This window comes from Hemitrygon akajei, chromosome 26, assembly GCF_048418815.1.
Source record: "Hemitrygon akajei chromosome 26, sHemAka1.3, whole genome shotgun sequence".
NCBI lineage: Eukaryota > Metazoa > Chordata > Chondrichthyes > Myliobatiformes > Dasyatidae > Hemitrygon > Hemitrygon akajei.
In genome coordinates this window covers 38,936,137-38,952,729 of record NC_133149.1, presented here as the reverse complement: position 1 = coordinate 38,952,729, position 16,593 = coordinate 38,936,137, and positions in this window count along the sequence as shown.

Genomic DNA, 16,593 nt, shown 5'->3' with positions numbered 1-16,593 from the left:
GTTTGTCTCCATTCAGGTACAAAAGTGTGATTGTCACGTAGTTAATCCATAGGAGTGGGTTCTCTGGTGAGCGGAAAATCTTTGTGAATACCACGTGTGTGTTTACCCTTTGTCTGAGTGTGGTAGTTCACTGAAGAAAGGCAGCTCTGTGGCAAATAACTGTTGGAGTTATTTCGTATGTTGTGGAACTGGATAAGTGGCTGTCACGTTGTGTGGATTGGGGTAACCTTGTGGAATTAACCAGTATGTCGACCCTTACCAGGGTGGTGGTTTCCTTGAAGATGGACCCCTTTGTATTAAGCTACTGTTGATGATATTTTGTGTGAGGATTCAGAGGATTCCTGACGACACCTGTTTGTTTAGATTACAAATCTCTCTCTCTCACTTCAATTCCGTGCATCTGAACTGAACTTTTCTTACACACCATCGTAAGACTGTATCACTTACCACCTACGCTAGAAAAAGTTTGGGGATTTATGTATTTACACCTATATATACATAACACCGTTAACTCTTGATTTACCTGGTTGAAGTTACTATATGACGTAGTTACTAATAAAATAGTGTTTTGTTAACAGCAAAACCAGACTCCAGGTGTGCTCTGTTGTTGCTGATACTTTTACAGGGTTGCATGTACGTAACACACAGCATAAATGTACATGGTAAGCACAGTTTAAACCTAACACAATTATGATCTTATGGTATCAGTGTTGAGTTACATGCTAATACTTCTGTCTATATGCACTCTCACTACCAACTAGCACAGAGGGGACAATGCCAGCAATGACAATGAAAATGGAAACAAAAACAACTTTTCATAGTTTAACATCTGTTTCAAATTTGGAAATAAAAGGTCTCGGGTAAGTGTTGAGAAAAGCCTGGGGTATTTCCTGTTTAAACAGTTTTCTACCTCTTCCCTCTATTCTACTCCCTAGTTTCTTCCAAAATGAACTCTTTGCCAGTGAGATTTGCTAATTAAGATCAAAGCTGAAGCAGCACTCCAATGAAACCAGTTCATTGCAGTACACATTCTCCTCCGCACAATAGCATCACTGAGTCCCGCAATATGGAATGGAGCTCACTTCTGCCACACAGTGGCATTAAATTGATGTTATTTTTAAAAAACTCTAATGCCTGATCCTCCAATGCAGTAGTGAAATTGCCTGTTCCTCAGCTCATATTATTGGCAATGGCACAAGAAACCCAAATTCTGATTAATACTCTTTCTGATTCTGATTACCGGTAATTCTGATTAATTTTGAGAGTGAAAATGCTATAACTTCCTTTTAGAATGAAATTGACTCACACAATAAACTGCTTTCATTTATGACACACCAAAACAGAATTATTGGCTTCAGTGATGATGGGAAAAACAAAATTACGTAATCACTGACTGAACACCTATCACAAACAAGGGAAAATCTGCAGACGCTGGAAATCCAAGCAACACACACAAAATGCTGGAGCAACTCCGCAGGACAGGCAGCATCTATGGAAATGAGTACAGTCGACGTTTTGGGCTGAGAACTATGTGCATCTTTCATGCTGTCCTTGTGGGTTTGGTTTTGCTGGCTATATCCAAATAAATGACATTTTCAAATTAAATGCTTGATTAAGTAAGGTGACCAAGTTATAATGCCAGATTCAGAATGCTCTTGAAGAGGTACTTCAGGATATTTGTATGAAATTGTTTTCAATGTTCTGAGTTATACAGTAAGGTAAACAAAACTCAACAAGGTTTTTTTCTACATCTAGTGTATTCAACAAAACAACTCGATTGTAAGCAAGGTGGCAGAGCAGAAACCTAATTAGTCAAGTCAAGTCAAGTCACTTTTATTGTAATTTCGACCATAACTGCTGGTACAGTGCATAGTAAAAATGAGATGTTTTTCAGGACCATGGTGTTACATGACACAGCACAAAAACTAGACTGAACTACGTAAAAAAAAACACGGAAAAAACTACACTAGACTACAGACCTACCCAGGACTGCATAAAGTACACAAAACAGTGCAGGCATTACAATAAATAAACAGGACAATAGGGCAGTGAGGTGACAGTCCAGGCTCTGGGTATTGAGGAGTCTGATAGCTTGGGGGAAGAAACTGTTACATCGTCCGGTCATGAGAGCCCGAATGCTTCGGTGCCTTTTCCCAGATGGCAGGAGGGAGAAGATGAGCACTAACCAATCAGGAGGGATGGGCCACCAGACTAGACATGTGCAGTCATTATCCCTGAAGAAGATGGCAAAGTTTGTCATCAAAACATTGATTATAATCAATATCTGTACTCAGCTGGAGGCCCGAGAAGAGTTTATTCACAATAAGGCCAGACTTGTTTTCTTAATTTTTTAATCTCAAAAAGTGGACATAAGCATTTTCATTTAAAAGAAAATCTGAAAAAGTACACCGAACATGTTTTAAGACCATTAGTGGACCCTTTTCAGCCTGCTTAATGACATGTTTCTGCTGGTACTTAGATCCTTGAATGGTCCAATGGTTCTACTTAATATCGGAGAATGCATAAAATATACAACCTGAAAACCTGAAAAAAAAAACATCCTCAAAACAGAGAAAAAACCCAAAGAATGAATGACAGAAAAAAACTTAAGAGCCCCAAAGCCTCCTGGTCCCCTCCCACACAAAAGCAGCATCAACTTTTCCCCTACTTATTGTGGCAGAAAGCATCAGCACTCCCACCACCCACCATGCAAGAAACATGAAACCCCCAAAGACCATGATCTATAGTCCATCAAAAACTGTTCATCCCAACAGTTCAACATCCCACAGGCTCTCTCACTAATGTGAGAGACAGGTACCACTCCTTCCCTTTCCTGTGTTAGTGAGAGAGAGCACCTGTGGGATGTCAATGATTCCTGTGAGTCATTGCACCAGTTGCTCCAAACATGAAGCTAGACGTATCCTGATATGAGACTTCCAGTTAAGATGATTGCAAGTGTTAGCTTTATGCAATTTGATAGAAATTCCCTGTATCCACAGTCATACAACCTGCCTGTACTTCGGCTTCATCAAGCCTACACCAAGTACCTGTCTAATTTTGGTCTCTCTCAAAGAATATTGATGTAGTATGCTTCACATTTAATTATGAGCAGCAGGAGCCTCCATATGATGCTGTGTTACAGTGTTCCTTCATAACAAGAGGGATTGGGGTAATATATTGGCCCATTGGTGTATGTCAAGATTCTAATTCTTAAGGTGGTTAATTTTCAAGCTCGGTTACTACATCTGTTCACTAAGCACGGATCCTCATGAAAGTCCAACAACCTGAGTGGCTTTCAAAGGCAGCTAATTATTTCTTTTGTATGAAAGAAAGCCTGTAACAAACATTCTAAACACTTGCCAATACACAACCAATTAAATGTTCTGGTACTATTATTGCCTGGCAACAGTTAAGACGTTTGGATCACAGAGGGCCAGATACAGTGCTGTCATCTGCAATAAAGGCAAAACCAGATACAGAATTGATCAAATGCAATGTCAACCTCCATCCAGGCATGCTGCACTGCAAAGCATGGGGCTGCTGCAGAAGAACTGCACATACAGAAACCATTATTGCATATGTATCATGTTAATCCTTCACTTGCCTGAGAACTCATGCTCAGATCTTATATTTTTTCCTAGCCTGTCATTTAACCTTGACAATGAAACCTTAGTCCATTTGTCAAAGACTGCTAGAGCTGTGATTTTTTAAAATCATTCTAAAGGCTTTCTTCAGTGTGATCTCTTGTTTTGCTGTATAATTTTATGATTCAGTGACAGAATTGTCACTCTGAAATCAGCATCTGTTCAGGTGAGACCTATCAACATTGGTTTAAAGTTACTGGCAAAAATGTACTTTTAAATGGTATACAAAAGGGAATATTCTGAACTCGTATACATTTGTAACAATCAGTACTTACCTTTATTGAGATACATGCATCATTTGTGCCACTGCATCTATGGAAGGTGATTGATTAATTTACAATCCACCAAGATCTCTGTTTAGAGATACTGTACCATTAAAAATGAATTGGACCAGAACCATGCAGACTTTTTCAATATGTGATCAACTGCTCATATATTTAAACAGTAACATTATGGGTATACTGGATGAAGGATCATTTGGAATTTAGTCAAAGTGCTTAACATGTTGCATCATGCAGCGGTTCCTAAGCTTTTCAGTACTGTTAAGCTTGTGTATGAGGAACAGTAGTTATAAATTAGAGACTATCAAATATGATATTTTTCATGTGCACTGTTTATTTTTATATAATTTTATACAAAAATACTCTTAAGGATGGTATTAGTAAAGGAACAATGACAAACTAGGTAAAGTTTCAACCCTTCAGATGGTTAGTTTCTCAATGGGAGAAATTTTTGATGAAATCATTGTATTGGTGGCCATCAGCAAATCTTTGGTTAAGTTTAAATAAAATAAGTTATTGTTTACACAAATTCCTTTGAGTCCAATAGAGCCACACATTAATAATTAGCCTAACTTTAGGAGGATGAAGGATTCTTATACAAATCTTTAAACAATGATTCATTTGCTGGCAAACATTCCTTCTCTATAGTTTACACCAGAAGAAAGGTGGCTTGAGTGAGGCACAGAAACATGATTGGCACCTCAAAACTGAGCTCCAACCAGAATAACAATCTTCAAGGAGGCAGTAGAAAATGTATCCATTCTCTGCAAAATAACCCGAACAAACTCAGTATACATAACTACTTGTGAAAATCATAAAACATTTGATGCTAGAATTAAAGTTTAGATTCAATGTAGAACAAATAGATATTGCTTAAGAGGAAGTATAGTCATAACAGTATTTTTAACTGTCTTGCTTCCCCCAATACTACCCTGCAATAGCAAGTTCTGTGCAAGAGAGTAAAATTAGAGAACACAAATTGACTGAACGAGAAATTGAAAAGATACAGAATGGTGCTACTTGACCATAACCAATGATTGGATACTCATCAAATTAAAATATAAAGCATGGTAACTTATCCCAATTCAGAGTCCCAAGGTTCTCTGATAAATTTGACATTAAAACTTCTGTCCCACTTTTGCAAAATCACAATTACTGTTTTAATTTCCAGAGAACATTTCTAATATGTTGTTGGATTTATATTTAATATAACTTCAATAAGTATTCAATACAGAATAGTTAGCCACAAGAAAAAAAAACACAAATAGAATGTCTCTTAATGGCAAAAGTAGGTCTGACAAGTTACAATTACCCTCAAATAACCTGTACCCTCATGCTTATTCTAGGTTCTGACAGGATCGCTTGGTCTCAGGTATTTTTTATGAACTTTGGACAAACGAGCTAAATTTTAGAAGACTGATTGGTTTTGATATCAGAACAATATTTAAGCAAATGTGGAATTAAGGAGTCACAGTAAAATTGGTCAATGGGATCATGAGAATGTTCTTTTCACTAATTGGAATCATGCCAAAAACATGAACAAATTATGTCTGTACTCAAGATTGTTATTTAGGCCTATATAGGAGATTATTTGCACGCAGTGCGATCCTGTACATGGCAATGGATTAATGACTTAGGCATGTGAATTAAGGGATGTAGTTTTCAAGCAGCAAGGTCCTCTTCCTGAACTCGTGTTTCAAAGGCAATGCCATGATTGAAAAGCAGCCCTTCTGACAATGCTGTATTTCCTTAGTTTACAGTAACAAGACAGAGTGCAGACAATAACTTGGATCATGTTAGCTTATGCCCATGGTTCCAAACTGACATTTTCCCAGTTAAATGTAGTAATACTGGGACTAAATCAGTGTTTTGCTCAATCTTCAAATGGTTAAATTTAATATCAGAGAATATATACAACTTGAAATTCTTACTCTTTACTGAGACATCCACAAAACAAGAACCCCAAAGAATGAGTGACAGAAACATCAGAACCCCGAAGCCCCTCCCCCTCCCACTCACAAGTAGCAGCAGAAGCACCACTGCCCTACCCCCCCCCCCCCACCACCACCATGCAAGTAATTGCAAAAGCTCCCATAGAGACCTCGATCTAGAGTCAATCAAAAACCACAGTCCATCCCAACTCTTCAGTATCTCAGACAGGTGCTCTCGCACTAGTAAGGGAGAAAGAGATCACTCCTGCAACAATGAGAGCAGGAGATCAGCAGCTTGCTGTTCCAATGTTATAATCTTCCCGTTGCCTCTCTAAGCACCCCCCCCCCCAGACTCTTGCTAGATTCCCAATATTTACACTGTACCAGATTAGAGTGTTGAAGGGTCTCGGCCTGAAACATCAACTATACTCTTTTTCCATAGATGCTGCCTGGCCTGTTGAGTTCCTCCAGCATTTTGTGTATGTTGCAAAGAAAATTATCAACTGCTCCCTCCCCAATGCACAAAATAAAAACCAAATTGCACAAATGGCAACAAAACTGATGGAAAACAGAATATAAAACATTAAATTGAAAGAGTCTAGGCACATTCAGTTCAGCTCCTTTCAATCTAGTGCTGAATCATTCGGTATCTTCAGGCCGCCTTGATCAAAAACTCCCAAACTAGTGATTTCATGTCTATTTTAGTTATTTTTTTGTAAAAAAAAAGATACAAGTTAAAAGAGAAAATCCTTGTGATTTTAGCAAAGGTGAGGATATCCCTGATCCAAACTTTTTGAAGGATTTGGTGCTTGAATTTTTACACTGAAGGCCCTATTCCCTCTCAGGTCATGTTGCTAGTGTCCATGATGCTTTGTACTAGCAAGATATGCCCTCTGTGCCAGGTAAGTATCAGTAGGGAATTCTGTTGTGTAAATTTCAATATGGGGGTGCAGATGGGATCCAGCTCAGCATGATCTGGCCAAGTGGATTGAAGAGGTTAAGTAGAGTTAATACAAACATGAGAAAATCTGTAGATGCTGGAAATCCAAAGCAACACAAATAATGCTGGAGGAAGTCAGCAGGTCATTTGGGCCTGAAACATCGACTGTTTGCTCTTTTCCATAGATGCTGCCTGACCTGCTGAGTTCCTCCAGCATTTTGTGTGTGTTGCAAGTAGAGTTAATAACCTGCATCAGTTTGTAATATTGTAATGTTAAATCACTTCTTTGAGGTATGGCAATGAAAATGCAACAGTATTGTCACTGGGTGTCAAAATGTTGGAAACACCCCTGCGCTCAGATCATAGTTCACCTAAAATAGAACTAGAGACAAAAACTGAGTTTAAAAGAAGTTGTGCAACTACTTGACCAAACAGTTGAGTCAGATGTTTTGCAACCAGGTTCACATGTCAATTGTTCATACAAATTGCAAGTTGCAAATATACGTCTCAATGCAACTGAGAGAGATAGGAAATACTAATGTTTTCCACCATTTTCTTCCCTTTTAAGGTGCAATCTTGTGTTATTCATTTCAATTATGCTTCACTGAAATCTTACAAATCAATGCTAACAAGTCCAAGTGTTTTTTTTAATGCTGTTTTATATGGTTCCTCAGATTTATTCCATTATATTTCTTAGCATAGATGTTGGGAAATCTGGTTAATTTTTGATGCTAGCTAAGATAATTTTTCCTGCCACATCTTCTGACCCCAATGATAAACAAAGACAATACAATGTACAGTGCCTGAAGATTCAGCCAAATACTGGGTGGTTTACTTCTCTATTTTGTCACTAGTGAAAATGAAAGAGAAAACTTTGTATATTATCATATTTTCCTGGTCATTGTATGATAAATATAACAAAGGCAGCTCATCCCTCTCCATAGCAACATACACAAAATACTGGAGGAGCTCAGCAGGTCAGGCAGCATCTATGGAAATGAGCAAACAGTTGATGTTTTGGACTAAGGAGCTTCATTTGACATCGAGGCAGTTACTCCACCTTTCATTACAGCCTCTAGTCAGCCAAATTTCTGCTATAGTCCATTTTTTTTCCAAGGCCTCAGTCTTAATGGCAAGCCAAATATACAACAGCCTATCAAATCAGTTTGGCATATCCAGAACAAAACTACACCGTCTTTACTGATATGCCAGCATCATTACGAGAATGATTCCAGGAATGAAAAGGTTACCGTATGAGGAACCTCTGGCAGCTCTTGGGCTGCATTCCCTGGAGTTCAGGAGAATGAGGGGGGGATCTCATAGAAACATTCAGAATGTTAAAAGGCCTGAACAAATTAGATAATGGCAAAGTTATTTCCCATGGTAGGGGAGTCTAGGACAAGAGGGTATGACTTCAGGATTGAAGGAAGTCCATTTAGAACAGAGATGTGGAGAAATTACTTTAGTCTGGTAAATCTGTGAAATTTGTTGCCACGAGCAGCTGTGGAGGTCAAGTCTTTGGGTGCATTTAAGGCAGAGATAGATTTATTCTTGATTAGCCAGGGCATCAACTGGTTTGGGGTGAAGGCAGGGGAGTGGGGATGTCTGGAATAGACAATAGGTGCAGAACTAGACCATTCGGCCCTTCGAACCTGCACCGCCATTCTGAGATCATGGCTGATCATCTACTATCAATACCCTGTTCCTGCCTTGTCCCCATATCCCTTGATTCCCCTATCCACGATACCTATCTAGCTCCTTCTTGAAAGCATCCAGAGAATTGGCCTCCACTGCCTTCCGAGGCAGTGCATTCCAGACACCCACAACTCTCTGGGAGAAGAAGTTTTTCCTTAACTCTGTCCTAAATGACCTACCCCTTATTCTCAAACCATGCCCTCTGGTACTGGACTCTCCCAGCATCTGGAACATATTTCCTGCCTCTATCTTGTCCAATCCCTTAATAATCTTATATGTTGCAATCAGATCCCCTCTCAATCTCCTTAGTTCCAGCGTGTACAAGCCCAGTCTCTCTAACCTCTCTGCGTAAGACAGTCCAGACATCCCAGGAATTAACCTCGTGAATCTACGCTGCACTTCCTCTACAGCCAGGATGTCCTTCCTTAACCCTGGAGACCAAAACTGTACACAATACTCCAGGTGTGGTTTCACCAGGGCCCTGTACAAATGCAAAAGGATTGCCTTGCTCTTGTACTCAATTCCCTTTGTAATAAAGGCCAACATTCCATTAGCCTTCTTCACTGCCTGCTGCACTTGCTCATTCACCTTCAGTGACTGATGAACAAGGACTCCTAGATCTCTTTGTATTTCTCCCTTACCTAACTCTACACCATTCAGATAATAATCTGCCTTCCTGTTCTTACTCCCAAAGTGGATAACCTCACACTTATTCACATTAAATGTCATCTGCCAAGTATCTGCCCACTCACTCAGCCTATCCAAGTCACCCTGAATTCTCCTAACATCCTCATCATATGTCACACCGCCACCCAGCTTAGTATCATTAACAAACTTGCTGATGTTATTCTCAATGCTTCATCTAAATATAAATCTATATATTTGGAAGAATTGGATCAGCCCATGATTGAATGGTGGAGCAGACTCTACGGGCCGAATGGCCTACTTCTGCTCCTATGTCTTATGGCCTTACAGTCTTATCATTATCTTGAGTCCTAATGAGGGGTCCTGGCCCAAATTGCTGACACTTTATTTCTCTCCATAGATGCTGCATGACTTGCTGAGTTCCTCCAGCATGTTGTGTGTTGCTCTGGATTTCCAGCACCTACAGAATCTCTTGTGTTAATCATCCCTCTCCAATAGGTTGATTAACAAAGTGAATGTAAAGCTAAGTGCAGCTATAATCTTGAGACTATAAAGAAGTGAAAAAAACTTATTGTGCCGTTTTGTTGCCTGGATACTAATCTTTCATAATCAGTTAAGTAAAATTATCAGCACTTGATAATACGTGAAAGTAGTTCAAATTAACACCACAGCACAGAGAAAATGAAAGGATGCAAATTTATTTTTGTGGTTGCATGTTGCATTTTGTCAGCTATGTTTTCTTTCAAACCCCTTTAGGAATTTGTTTAGATTTACATTATTTTTGATCTCAAATGTGCAACCAGATTGATATCTTGCTTTGCTAGTTACTGCTGTGGGTCAAGAATACCACCTGAGTATGTTGTCTAACTGGCACAGTCTTACTGGCTTAAGGAAATGATCCTGGAAGTCTTCAACAAAGACTCCCAAGCCCCACGTCCCATGGCATCAGGTCAAACATGGGCAAAAATCACCTGCTGATTATTACTATCAATCTCCCTAATTAATATCCCACCATGTTCAAGAAAATTTGGAAGAAGTATCACCTGGACCAAGATAACCTGAAGAAGAATCAAGTGCCACCAGACAAAGGAGCTGGTTGTGGGTTACAGGAGGAATGGAGATGGGCTAACCCCTATTTACATCAATGGATCTGGGCTCAAGAAGGTAAGCAGCTTTAAATTCCTTGGCATCCACATCACAGAGGACCTCACATGGTCTGTATACACCAGCTGTGTGGTGAAAAAGGCACAACAGCGTCTCTTTCACCTCAGATGGTTGAGGAAGTTTGGTATGGGCCCCCAAATCCTAAAAAAATTCTACAGGGGCACCATTGAGAGCATCCTGACTGGCTGCATCACTGCCTGGTATGGGAACCGTACCTCCCTTAATCGTAGGATTCTGCAGAGAGTGGTGTGGACAGCCCAGCACATCTGTAGTTGTGAACTTCCCACTATTCATGATATTTACAAGGACAGGTGTGTAAAAAGGGCCTGTAGGATCATTGGGGACCCAAGTCACCCCAACCATAATCTGTTCCAGCTGCTACCATCCCGAAACGGTACCGCAGCATAAAAGCCAGGACCAACAGGCTCTGGTACAGCTTCTTCTAACAGGTCATCAGATTGATGAACTCACGCTGATTTGAGTGTACTCTATATTACACTGAGTGTTCTATTTATTATAAATTACTATGATTGCACATTGCAGATTTAGATGGAGACGTAACGTAAAGATTTTTACTCATGTCTGTGAAGGATGTAAGAAATAAAGTCAATTCAATTCAATTCAATTCAACACAGGGTCTGAGGCTGGCAGTGAACAAACCAGCATGAAGGTAAAGCTTCTAACAGTCTAACTTTTGCAATGCAAGTATAAAACTTACTTCCTTACTTACTGTCTGTTACACTGCTGGCGTTTCGGCCAGCAATGAAGGTCCTCTATCTCTGGTGGAGTTCAGAACTTCCTGCATCATGTCAGTAGCTCTCGGTTTTCACTATTGTCAGCCATGCAAGTCCTGGGTGGAGACTCAGGAGTATCGTTGAACTCAGAACTCAGAACTCAGTAGAAGGATACTTCACTGTTGCTTCCATAACAATTTTGTTTTACCAGTCGAAGTTGTTAGCCCTGAGCTGAATCCCCAAACCTGGAGGACTAGTGGACCACTCTTAGTCTGTCCTCTACTCTTTGACCTTTTTGGCAAGGATAACCCTACTAAAAGTCGAAGCATAAAGCCCTGATTCCAGTCAACATAGCTCTCTGAGTTATTTAGGCACGCAAGACTCCAAAGCACGACAAGGTTGTGGTCCTCTTAGAGGAAGCATAAAACAGAATCCAAAAATATTCCATGGACATGTGAACAAGAAAGGGAAGTTAGAATCAAATAGAATTTATTCATGGAGACACTAGGCATTGTAGGAGTATTATGCAGAATCCTACATCAGCCTTCAGCAAGCAAGATAATGATGCTGGAGTATCAGAAAAGATGATGTAACTTTCTTCTGTATATGCCAAACTGAAAATGTATTTGATAGGCTGCTGTATATTTGGTTTGCCATCAAGACCGAAGCCTTGGATAAAATTTGGCTAACAAGCAGCAGTAGTGACAGCAGAGTAACTACCTTGATGTCAAAGTAGAATTGGACCAAGTATAGCTTCAAGGAGCCTTGTTAAAACTGATGTTAATAGATATTAAGAAGAAAAGCACTTAATTAGTTAAAATTCATACCTTGCTAAACTGGACTCTGACAACTAGCACTCATTCATCAATAATACTTAATTTACTTGTATACAAGGAGAACAGTTCAGCCCTGTCTTTAAACTGTTTTGAAGATGCAGCTCAGAACTGTCCATTTTAATACAGTTATTGATCCTTATGCAACTTCTAATTCCATCTTTTTGCATATAAGTACCAATCATAATACATATTTCATTTGTTAACAATGAATCAAATCAATATGTTAAAGGCCAATGATACTTGAAAATCAGTTTTATAGATAGAGGCTTTTGTCCAGGGCTGAAATGGTTGCCACAAGAGGACACAGGTTTAAGGTGCTGGGGAGTAGGTACAGAGATGTCAGGGGTAAGTTTTTTTACTCAGAGAGTGGTGAGTGAGTGGAATGGGCTGCCGGCAACGGTGGTGGAAGCGGATATGATAGGGTCTTTTAAGAGACTTTTGGATAGGTACATGGAACTTAGAAAAATAGAGGGCTATGGCTAAGCCTAGTAATTTCTGAGGTAGGGACATGTTCAGCACAACTTTGAGGGCTGAAGGGCCTGTATTGTGCTGTAGGTTTTCTATGTTTCTATAAAATCTGTCCAATAGTTAGTGAGTATCCTTATCTTGTTGGTATATCTAGTAGCCTTGGTTCCCACACTTTGTACCTCTTTATATATAGCTCTTTATTCAATGTTCTCAAGCTTCAAGCTAGTTAATTCTCAAGGTTTGAGTTGTTCATGTAGCCACGTTCAGCTAGAGAATTGCCCAATGTCTGCACATTGTCTCTGTCAGCACATCATCTTAACCACTGCTGTGTTGCAACTTCTAAGGAAGATGCTGTAGATGCTGGAGGTCAACCATCTTCAGCACTTACACCTCAGCTGAAATGTCTTTTGCTGATCATTATTGTCTTTAGTTTCATTGTAAGAACAGAAGAAGGTATATTTTCTCATGATGGCACAATGCGCAATTCCATTCTCAGCTCTTCAAAAAAGAAGCAGTTGATGCCTGCTTGCAGCAAGACCTTGATTACAACCAGGAACACATTGGATAGGGTGCATGTGACGTTTGCACCACAAAAGTGCTGGAAAGTGATCATCTGTAACAGCAGAATCCAAAACCTGCTCTTCATATCCAATATCACTAACTTTAATATCATGAAGTCACCACTGACTAAATACCTAACAGAGCCAACCATACAAATGCTGTAGCTACAAGAATAGGCCAATGTCTAAATATCCTGCAATGTGTTTCATCTCCTAATACTCCGTAAAATCTTTCTGTCATCTATAAAGCTCATCAGAATACAGTACTCTTAATTTATTTTATGAGCATAAACCTAACAGTATTCATGAAGCAAAGACATGTTCCAGGGCAAAGTAGACTACTTAACTGGCACCAAATCTACCATCTTAAATTATTATTCTTTCCATCATCATTGTACAATGGCTACAATGTATAAAGTTACAAAATGCACTGCAATTCTCCCCTCGTTTACACCAATGGCACTTCCTAAATGCATGACGTCTAATGAGAAAGTGATCAGGGGCAGCATGAAAGTGGGAACACAGAACCATGTCACATTTCATCCTCACTTGGAAATGCACTTCCTTCATCATAGCGTTCCAACCAGGAGTGAGCCTTCCCCAGAGGGATTGCAGCCATTCAAGGTGGCAGCTCGCTACCATCTTCTCAAGGGCAAATAGGAAGGGGCAAGAAATGCTGACTTTGTTAGTGGTGCCACATTCTGTAAATGACTAACAGATATTGTGACTGGACCAGCCAGTTCAGAAGGAAATGGTAAATAAATCTGATAATTTGTGGGTTGGTAGGAAAAAAACCATGATTACAAAAGCTATTGAATGTCATTAAAACATAATTTAATGTTTTATATGTTTGATGCTATGTGCTGCATAAACTCAGTCACTTCTCAGAACAACAGGTAGGTAGTAACAGCGGCTTTGTCATTGTCAACAATACTAAATTAAAATATAAATCTCTTTTTTAAAATAGCCACTAAAGTCTATTTTGAGGGAGTTGTGAAATGAGGCATTGAGTGAATTGGTCTGGTGCTGTTTTCCCTTTGTTTACTAAATTTGCAGGATACCATTAGAAGAACAAAATGTCATTAGTACTTTGCTGTATGACACTTGCCTCATCAAAATTCAAAGTACATTTATTATTAAAGTATGTATACTTATACAACCTTGAGATTTGTCTCCTTATGGGCAGCCACAAAACAAGAAACCCGAAAGAACCCATTAAAAAAAGATGAGCAAAGACCCATTGCACAGAGACACAGAGAGATGAGACAATCGTAGATACAATTAAAAAGTTAATATTTTGATGGAATTCATAAACTATTTTTGTTTGTTCATTAGCAAATCAAGCAGTTAATCCTGATGGAGGGTTTCAACCAGAAACATCACCCCCCTTCACCCTGTTCCCCCCCCCCCCACAGCTGCTGTTCAACCTATTGAGTTCCTTCAGCCATTGATACTCCAGATTCCAGCATTCGCAGTCTCTTATACCTCTATCAAGAATTTAGTTTAATGGGAGCAACTAAGGTTGAAGAATCACTCATTTTGAGACTCAAATGCATAGGCACTGCACAGAATGGCCCTCTCTATGATAATCATATGTACAGAGATGCCAATTGTTCACGTGAGTTTAAATAGGCAGTTTCAGTGGTGGAGGAGTATCACAGCTGAACCTCATCCTGCTCAAACCTGACATTCAGACACACGCAGTTTCCATCTGGGTCACTGGACACCAACAGGGAATGTGAACACCTGCTGATTTGTCAAGTTGGGGCAGACTATAATGTTCCAATTCCCAACTTCACTCAAATCAGCAAACTCAAAACATACTAGCAGTCAAACCTGGGATCTTTTGGTTTATACTGTCTTTATCAATGTCACCTGAAACATAATTTATGCAAATTACATTTATCCATGAATATGAGATGATAGAGTAGATTAATTTTGATAAATATAGAATTGTTGCTCACCAATTAAATATAGAAGCAAGCAGCTATTACAGCACACAGCAGAGGAGAGAAGCTGTTCTCAGTGTGAATTGGCTGACGTGGGTGCAAGCTGCACCTGCTACTCCTATGCCCCTAACACCACAATATCTCAGAGCAGATGCTCTCAGTGGTCCTGTTGAAAATAAGCTATCAACATGGGAATAGGCTTGTCATTATAATTTTCCACAACATTGAAAAGAATACTGTCTTGCTTCAAGTCTTTCTCCAAGGACTTTCAAAACAATATTTCTCCATGTTATGAAAGCATCTATTATAAAAATGTATCAAATTAATTCTAACTCAATAAAACACTTCAATACATTTATTTTGTAATAATATAAATTAATCAGAGTTAAGGAGATGCTTGAGGGCCAGACTGAACTAGATCATATGCTGCTTTAACTTTTGTATTCACAATTTCATGATGTTACCTATTAAGACCTTTCCTATCCTGTTATGACCATTCCTTTTTAAAACTGATTTCATCTCTTCCCTCTACAGTACTTCCTTCTACAGAATTTCCTTTTGGATCAGAATTTCAAATTCATCTGCGTTTCTGTTCAGCTCTAAGTTATTCTTAACTATGACTTTAAATCTGGAAAATTACCTTTCTCAGACTTCATTCTTTCTATAATTTACATCTGCATTAAATGGAAGTTGGACTTTGACATTTTAAATTCAGTCTTTGTTGTAAAATTGAGATCATTATATCTGGTAATGTGTGGGGCAAATGTAAAACTGCATACTGCTTTACATTCTGCTAACTGATCCAGAAACCACATGCAACACACACAAAATGCTGGAGGAACTCAGCAGGCCAGGCAGCATCTATGGAAAAGAGTACAGTTGATGTTTCAGGCTGAGAACCTTCATCAGGACTGGAAAATAAAGGATGAAAAGTCAGAGTAAGAAAGTGAGGGTGGAGAAAAACACAAGGTGAGAGGTGAAACCGAGAGGGGCAGGGGTGAAGTAAAGAGCTGGGAAATTGATTGGTGAAAGAGATACAGGGCCTGAGAAGGGGGAACCTAATAGGAGAGGACAGAAGGCTATAGAAGAAAGAAAAGGTGGGAGGAGCACCAGAGGAAGGCGATGGGCAGGCAAGGAGATAAAGTCCGAGAGGGACAAGGGGATGGGGACTAGTGAAGTGGGGGGGGGGGGGGAGGCGTTACCATAAGCTCAAGAAATTGATGTTCATGCCATCAGGTTGGAGGCTGCCCAAATGGAATACAAGGTGTTGCTGCTCAAACCTGACTGTGGCCTCATTGTGACAAGAGAGCAGGCCATGGACAGATATATCAGAATGTGAAGTGGAATTAAAATGGGTGGCCACTGAGAGATCCCTCATTGTGTTAATCTAGATTTTATTTTGATGAACTGTCATAAAAATATAACTAACTCTACTACATCTGATTTCCACCTAAATTTTAAGTTTAATTATAAAATACGCTACTTGTCAAAAATGGTGATGATGACGAGGAGGGGTTGAGGTTTGTATTGGATTCACTCTTCCTACCATTTTAATATAGTCAAGTTCATTAAACAAAGGCTTCTTCCCCTCCTCCCCCCAATACAAAAACATTGTTTGGCATAAGACTCATGGATAGTGTTAACTGCATATCTATATATCTTAAGATATCATAAGATATTTTCCTATATCTTATGGATTTATGGTCTTAAAATACTTAAATTTAGGTTGGTGATTTAAGTGGTTTA